The sequence below is a fragment of the Lytechinus pictus genome, chromosome 3, assembly GCF_037042905.1.
Source record: "Lytechinus pictus isolate F3 Inbred chromosome 3, Lp3.0, whole genome shotgun sequence".
Lineage (NCBI taxonomy): Eukaryota > Metazoa > Echinodermata > Echinoidea > Temnopleuroida > Toxopneustidae > Lytechinus > Lytechinus pictus.
In genome coordinates this window covers 67,084,430-67,093,626 of record NC_087247.1, presented here as the reverse complement: position 1 = coordinate 67,093,626, position 9,197 = coordinate 67,084,430, and the positions used below count along the sequence as shown (strand labels likewise).

Below are 9,197 nucleotides of genomic sequence, written 5' to 3'. Positions count from 1 at the left end.
AAATATTGTATAAATAGAGCTGTAACTTCTTTAAGCACACATGCATGAATGCCGTAATTTATGTCACAAATCAAATCATTGCTTGCTGGAATACCTATACATGTGTACATGTCTCAATCAATCGACTGTTTTCTCTTTCCAACTTAGATAATTGTAAGTGTACCGTACATACACCGGTAATCCTCGAATGTAAATCGTATTTTAACGTAAACATTGCACAATTAGTCTTCGGACTACAGCATTGTATTGTTTGTATATGTTTTATATCTAATAAACCAAAATTGAATTGAATTGAATTTCAATGACAAATAGCCTTGTGTAAGAGGTCACACAAAACATAAATAGAGATATAACTTGAATGCCACACTTTATGTCACAAATCAAATCATTGGTCATTTTGTCATGGAATGGCACAGGACAGTACCACAAGGGAATGAAAAAAGGAAAAAGTAAAAACCAGTCATACTTGCACAAGAACTTCTATCGAGTTTGAAGTTGTTTCAATTGTCAAGTAGATATGAACACGTTTCATAAGGGTTGAATGATTGCGCTATATATACTTATGCCATTAAATTATAAAATCCCTCTAAATTTTATATTGGATTATTCTGCTGAACTCTGAATTAAATCCAACTTTCATAGAGATGACATGTGATATAATGTTCTCCAAATACTTGAGCCCTATAGCTATGATGGGCATTATTTCAGCCTCTTTATTAGTTCCCTTTGTTCTGATTACATGATAGAACATTTCTCATCTGATTTCTTCTTCTTCTCCCCATACTTAGACTCCCATATCTCCACTTCCTTTAGATAAGAGACAGGTGGCCATCTTTTCTCAGTAACATGATTCAGGTTGTCTCCTTTTAACTGAGAGAATTCATCACGTTTCTCAAAGGCTAGGTAGTTGGATGAGATGAAATGAAGACACCAGGCTGATAGCTGATCAGCATTGTGGAACTATGTAGGAAATATAAACAATGAATGAACTATGACCCCAAAAATTGGCTAACAATTGTTACTGCAAAATTAGCGTTATATACACAAAAAGGAATTTATATAGACAAATACAAGAATAGGCAAATATATCCTTAAAGATATTTTCATCCTACAGCGGTCTTATAGTCTTGTAAACCATTTAGTGTAAGGATTATCTAGAGAACTAATTGGTATCATGAGCTTAGGTTTGCTATCATTTTTTTTAAATGAAATGAAAGAACCAATAACACTATCATTCAATCCGTCATGTCTGCCATGCCAGACACCATTCATTTATGAAGTCATTTGTTTCTTGATGAACATCAATAGAAAACACTCCCATGAGTTGGTTCACTTACAGTGCACTGTTCTGCTCATGGTGTAGGGTATGTCATTCTAGCAATGAAGAAGAATGATTCAACGCAAGGTCAAGCAAAGCTTTATAAAGAACAGCCCAGGTAAAAAAACCAGTTGAAACCAGTTGAAATTTTAACTGGTTTCAACTGGAGTCAACTGGTACCAGTTGAAACCAATTGGCACAACTGGTAAACTCCCACCATGCCAGTATATTCCAGTTGAAACCCATTGTCCCAACTGGACATGCTGAAAACATACAAGTTTATTCCAGTTGAAACCAATTAACTATACTGGTATAAATTAGTACACCAGTTAATACCAGTTAAAACCAATAGGCCTTTCTGGTTTATCTACCAATAGATTCCAGTTTAAAACCCATTAGCCAAACTGGACCATTTGATGCCAGTTGGAACCCATAGAAACCCAATAGGTGTATATACCAGTTAATGCCACCTTAAACCCATAAACCATACTGGCATATCATTAAACCAATTGATACCAGTTAGAACCAACATGCATTACTGGTATACCTACCAGTTGATTCCAGTTAAAACCCATAAACCAAACTGGATCAGAGTGTTCCAGTTGGCCGGGAACCCATAGACCTCCCATAACCCCACTTGAAACCCATTAACCATACTGGAATATCAAACCAATGGATACCAGTTAGAACCAATATAGGCATTACTGGCATATCTACCAGCTGATTCCAGTTAAAAGCCATAAACCATACTGGAGCAGATTATACCAGTTGGAACCCATAGACCTCCCATAACCCACTTGAAACCCATTAACCATACTGGAATTTCAAACCAATTGATACCAGTTAAACCAGCATACATTACTGGTATACTACCAGTTGATTCCAGTTAAAACCCATAAACCAAACTGGAACATATTTTACCAGTTGGAACCCATAGACCTCCCATAACCCACTTGAAACCCATTAACCATACTGGAATATCAAACCAATTGATACCAGTTAAAATCAACATACATTACTAGTATACTACCAGTTGATTCCAGTTAAAACCCATAAATCAATTAAATTGGGACATATTTTACCAGTTGGAACCCATAGACCTCCCATAACCCACTTGAAACCCATTTACCATACTGGAATATCAAACCAATTGATACCAGTTAGAACCAATAGGCATTACCAGTATATATCTACCAGCTGATTTCAGTTAAAACCCATAAACCAAACTGGAACAGATTATACCAGTTGAAACCCATAGGCCACCCATAACCCACTTGAAACCCATTAACCATACTGGAATATCAAACCAAATGATACCAGTTAGAACCAATAGGACTTACCAGTTGATTCTAGTAAGAACCCGTATATACATATATAATATATACATATAATATATACATATATATATATATATGTATATAAGAGGCATAGTGGTAATGCATTGTACTTATTTCCAACAGAGTTTATATATATATATATATATATATATATTATATAAGAACTATGTTTTCATACCTTTGTTGTTTTATTTGTCGCTTCTCTTAAACTGTAACTGACTTTTGAAATATTTTTGTAATTGTTGATATCTGCAGTAATCATTCAAATTTCTTATCCGACAAGTCACTGGCTCAATATAGCTGTAACCCACTTTACATTAATATTTATATTTTTTGTACAGATCATATTACTTCAAAGTCCTCTTATCTTTGTTTTTAATTCCTTTTGAGATAATTCTTTATGATTATCATTCATGAATGTGTTTCCTATAACTATTATTATTGTTACCATCAACAAAGCGTTACTTTTCTTTAAAAAAAGCAAGTATTATTTCATACAATCCACTCTTTAATCTACATGTATTGTTATTCATTCAACATTGGTTAAATATATATTTATGTGAAAATGTTCATTATGTTAAAGGTATATACATTTAGCCTACTCCCAACATTTGTCCGTTCCTGCTTTTGACATTACTCCCCCCCCCCCTCCCTGTATACTTTTCTTTTTGTATCCCCTTTCCAATATTATACATTAGTATACTTTGTTATTTTTTTGTTGCTTATTTGTTTACTGAAATTTTGCTCTGTACAAATTCATGTAATTCAGCCTTTTACCACAATAAATGCCATGCATTTATCCATCCTATACACAGCTCGATTGAGGATAAGAGGAAAAAAATATCTACATAATAACTAACTTAATTATTCTTTATGTTAATTTTAATATTTCCACCTTGAAAAGTTTCATTAAAGTATGTGGTTCGATATTACCATATAACTTAAATCGAAACATGTTATTCTCAGTGAAATTTTCTAGTTTACATTAAAAAAATTGTTATCCTAGATATTTGTTGCGAGAAAAAAATTTCTTCCTATTTAATCCCTTTTTTCTAATTTAAGTTAAAGAGGACTATTTTACACTATTTTTACAAATCATATAAAAATTAATGTATTTTTCTTTTTTTAACTCACTGATATTTTAAAAATATTTTTGAAGGTGAATAGAATAGCTATTTTTTTCTATTTATAACGCGCATATTTATTGCTAGTTTACAACCTTGCCATGTTAAGCAAGGCTATCTTTATCTTTCAAAGAAAAAGAAAATAAATAAAATAGAAATAAAGAACAAATATTAAGCTAATTCATTCTTAAACTTTCAAAGAAAAAAAAAAGCTCCAAAAGCAGAGGCAAAAATCGTCATTTCTTGACTGGTTGCCAACCAAAACCAAACAAGAAGAAATGTTTATGTTAAGAAGTTCGTATATCTATTTTAAAACCTCTTTCTTGCTTTAGACCCCCCCCCCCCCCTTCATTATTCCTGACTCAGCAGATCTTCCTTCAATCACCGGGCGCGGGCGGGCCTGCGCATGCGCACTGAGTGCCACTGATCGCTATCGTCCGTATAATTATGCAAATTAACCAGCGCCGCCAAACGCAAACCGCCAATCTAATTTGAATTTGAAAGAGCCATCTTCGCCGCGCCGTTAATTTGCACCGCACTTTTATCGAGTGCTAGTGCGATAAAGAAGGATAAAGAAGGCCGTTTTAATAATAATTCAACCACTGAAATCACACGGACCAGATTTGGACAATGACTTGAAAGCTAAGACATTCGCAGTAGGCTCTACAGGTAAGTTAACAATTTTCTATGATTTTCTTTTCGTAGTTTGTTAAATGGCGCGGCTCGCAGCTAGCTGCGGGGCTAGCTGTTACGTTAGAGTTCGTCAGGACATCCTGTTACTGCCCCTCAGCGCTGCCTGCCGGCCGCGACTAGCCGGGCGTGGATGTGTGGCTGCCATGCCGGTGCAAGTCTGCGCACATACATCATATTGACCTTACGATTTGTGTTAAGATTTAACATGAATTTCTTTTTATTTCACAAAATCTTTCAGTTGATATTGTTCCATATATTGTTATAAGTAAATGAGAGAGATATGTGATCGAATGTGAAACTGATTTTCTTGGTCTTGGAAAAAATCTGAGACTCGGCCAGTAATGATTTTCAATTTCAGATTTAACATTATGATAGTGGCCAGCGCCTCGTGTCTGCGCACCAATCACTTTACACACGATTTGAGGATTTTGAAATGCCGAAAATCGAAATTCATTATTTTTTCCACCATTTTAAGAGTCTGATTTTTTCATGAATAGCTGTTTATCACTTTTTGACTGTGTATTTCAGGAGAGAGGGAGACCCAAAACCACCTGGAGTCATACTGAGCCTCGAGGAGGAGATGAAGTCAGTGAACATGACCTGGGGTACCGGTAGTTTCCAGAAGAAGGCCCAGCTCAGAACCGCCAGGAGTAGAGATCCGAATACTTCGTTGCTGCCCTCCATATGAGGAGGCTGTAAGTTAGGTAATTCAGATGTCAAGTTTTCTTTTGGGGTCTTTGTGTATCTTCTATTATGAGAATTATGGAAAAGAGATGGTGATTTAATGGTTTTAAAGATGTAAAATATGAAATTCTAGCACTTTTTTTAGGCCTAACATGAGTTCGGACACCCTACTTATAATTTTTTTTTTGAGGAGCGCGATATTTTTGTACATGACCCAAGCCTAGTTTCACCACAGATTAATTAATAATAATAGCTACACAGCTGTTGCATTTACAATTTTAATAACAATCTACAACAATTGAGCATTTTATAAAATTGAGTGTCTAGGAAAGCAAATTCGGAGGCATAAGGAGAGCCATTTATTGAGCTCCATGGAATTATAAACATGAAGGACTGATCTCTGCGACATCGATTTCAGAAGTATTCCCAAGACCAAGTGAACTTACTCATTTTTTAAATAAATATGATGATGTGCTGTTTATCATTATAGTTGAATCATTGATTCACAATCCCATGTATTTTTCTTAATGTGCAAATGGAATTTTACAACACTCTGTAGTAACCCTTGCCCGCCTTAGGTGTAGACATGTATTGCTATTCACTGTAATATAGACGTATTTTTATTCACTGTTCACTGTACTGATTATTTTTCTCTCCATTGTTTTAAAAAAAAATCTTTAGATACATCGCATCTACCAGCAAAGAACGTGTGCCAGTACAGGGAAGGAATGTACCTGTCGCACGTGAACTCTTCAAGAGGCAGTGAGGACAACAAGATCTGCAAGCAAGTGATCCTTTTTGTAAGAAAATTTCCAATTTGTACATTTCACAATTAATTTTTTTTAAGCCTTTGTACACATTTAGAGTATCAAGGCTTACAAAATGTAAAAATTAAATGTTTGCCCAAAAATCATTATGGGAAAGGTGGATTTCCGAGGAAAAATCAAATCTATCTTTGTTTACACAGTTGTACGAGCAACCTTATAGGAGGCTTGTCTAGGCTCCGTGATGAAAATACAATGTAAAAATTGATTCACAATCCCATGTATTTTTCTTAAAGTGCAAATGGAATTTTACAACACTCTGTAGTAACCCTTGCCCGCCTAAGGTGTAGACATGTATTGCTATTCACTGTAATATATACGTATTTGTTATTCGCTGTTGTTCACTGTACTGATTATTTTTCTCTCCATTGTTTTTTTTAAAAATTCCTCAGATACATCGCATCTACCAGCAAAGAATGTGTGCCAGTAGAGGAAAGGAATGTACCTGTCGCACGTGAACTCTTCAGAGGCAGTGAGGACTAGATCTGCAAGCAAGTGATCCTTTTTGTAAGAAAATTTCCAATTTGTACATTTTACAATTAATTTTTTTTAAAGCCTTTGTACACATTTAGAGTATCAAGGCTTACAAAATGTAAAAATTTAATGTTTGCCCAAAAATCATTATGGGAAAGGTGGATTTCCGAGGGAAATCTATCTTTGTTTACACAGTTGTACGAGCAACCTTATAGGAGGCTTGTCTAGGCTCCGTGATGAAAATACAATGTAAAAATGATAAAATTATCTTCATGGAGTCCTCTAGGCTAGCCAGTGACATGGGCCCATGCCCATCAATTTTAATTCATGCTTTTGCATAACCAAATGGCGTGAATTTAAAACTGGAAGTATAATTTCAGATTGACCTCCGAAATGAAACGTGCACAATTAGTCTGAACTAAAATAACATTTCCTGAATTTTTTCTTAAATCTGGAGGCTGAAGTATTTTTTTATCTTTGAAATTAAATTGGTTCTCGTTGTTTTTTACCTCTGACTTACCAGTATGTGTGGGGGTACCGTAGAAGTAGAATTAAAGGGATGGTCCAGGCTGGAAACATATCTCAATAAATAGAGTAAAATTCACATAGCAAAATGCTGAAAACTTGATCAAAATTTGATAACTAATTAAGGTTTTGAATTTTAAAGATTTGCATTATTCCGGTGAAATAGTTCTAGGCATGTCTTTATGAATATTCATTAGGTTGGCTGATGATGTCATATCCCAATTGCCCTTTTGTATTTTATTATATGAGATTAGGTTTATTAAGACATTTTTAACCAAGAACTATTGACAATTGGATTGACAACTGATTAGGTGCATTAGTTATTGACGCAACTTATTTCATTACAATGGAGACGCATCATTTACACGTGTATGAAAAAATCAAACATTTATGATTTCATCTAGTAACATAAAAAAAAGGAAAGTGGAGATGTGACATCAGCCCACCTAATGAATATTCATGACGAAGTGCATACAACTGTTTTCACAAAATATTGATAAACTTTAAAATTCAATAACTTCTTGTTATCCTATTTTGATGAAATTTTCATCATTTTGCTCTGTGAATTTTACTCAAGTATTATTTAGATGTAAATATTTTCGGCCCGGACCATCCCTTTAATCCTCGGATAAAATTTTGTATTTCATTTTTTTTTTTTTTGCTTTGTCTTGCGTTTTTAAACATGTTCTGGGAACTGCTTTTTGAAAGTTGTCAGCATTAACAAGTTGTCTTTTTCCGACAGTTACCATAGTAACAGTCAGAGGCCAGTGCTTCTCAGCCAATCAAAAGCAATGATTTCACTGAAATAGTCGGCACTGACAATCATGAAATACCCATCAGATGTTAGCAGATAATGTGCAACATAGACTCCTAGATACATATATGCAAACTGTCAGCAAACATACATAGTCTAAGTCTTTATTATTAAAATAAATGTATAGGTATAAGGTCGAGGCAATTTCATCTCTGCGATGTCAATTTCAGAAGTATTCCCAAGACCATGTGAACTTACTATACATGTTGTAATAAAAATGATGTGCTGTCTATCATTTATAATTGAATCATTGAAATATGGAACTTAGAGAAGTTTCACTATCCCATGTATTTTCTTTATGTGCAGATATAATTTTACACCACTGAAATTTTGTATTACGGTATTCACTGTACTTATTATTTTTCATTCCATTGGTTTTTTTCTTCTAATCTTCAGATACATCGCATCTACCAGCAAAGATCAAGTGCCACTACAGGAAAGGAAGGTACCTGTTTCACGTTTCCTCTTCAGAGCCAGTGAGGGCCCCAAGATCTCAATAAATAATAATTAAAAAAAGACTCCTTTATCATTCCTTTAAAAATAGTACATATTATTTATTGAAGGTAAATGCTTAGATGCATAATATTCAAATTTTGTCTCCAAGCTAGCATGTAAAAATTGGATTGACTACATATTTACTGTGTAAGTTAATGATCTTTGTTGACACATAATACAAGAATTATACACAGCATGTTACAGTTTGTAACATAATTTTCTTTCATTAAATTCCTAGTTTAAATACCATATAGATGTTTTTTGTGACTTTTGTCATTCTCTGATGTTTTTTGGTACAGATTTCAAGAGACTGAGGGATTGATTTACCAGAGCAAGTTTACAGTCCAATCCTGTTATATTGTGCATGTGGAAATTAACAAGGTTTCAATACAATGCTACAAATTTACCTTGATTCATTTCATCAGTCCTATGTGCAAGGATAATTATTTCACTTGTCCTTGCACATTGTTATAACAGGAGTGGACATTCAATGTAAAGATAATTGAAGATTATTTATAATTGAAATAACCGCCTGAGAGGGGGGGGGGGTGTTGGTACCAATATTCTAATGTGTGTGTGCGCAAGGAAAACGAAGGAGTGATTATACGAGAAGAGTAAAAGATCGGGAATGTACATATCCACATGATTCATTTTTGTTTATGCTATACATTGCAGGGTGTTTCTAACTGGTACCACTTGACAATTTATGTTTCCAACTGGTCCTAACTGGTGCTTCCAACTTGTTCTAACTGGCACCAGTTGACAACTGGTGTTTCCAACTGGTTTTAACTGGCACCAGTTGACAACTCATGTTTCCAACTGGTCCTAACTGGCACCAGTTGACAATTGGTGTTTCCAACTGGTTTTAACTGGCACCAGTTGACACCTCATGTTTCAAAATGGTCCTAA

General features: G+C 34.5%; 1 long non-coding RNA gene across 1 annotated transcript; it reads left to right on the top strand.

The window, feature by feature from the left end:
• Nucleotides 1–4,303: 4,303 nt before the first annotated feature.
• Nucleotides 4,304–8,541, top strand: LOC129256562 (uncharacterized). The gene is made up of 5 exons (XR_010293151.1): nucleotides 4,304–4,448; nucleotides 5,001–5,176; nucleotides 5,838–5,956; nucleotides 6,373–6,487; nucleotides 8,190–8,541. It is a non-coding gene; the product is annotated as an uncharacterized LOC129256562 (long non-coding RNA).
• The last annotated feature ends 656 nt before the right edge of the window (nucleotides 8,542–9,197 follow it).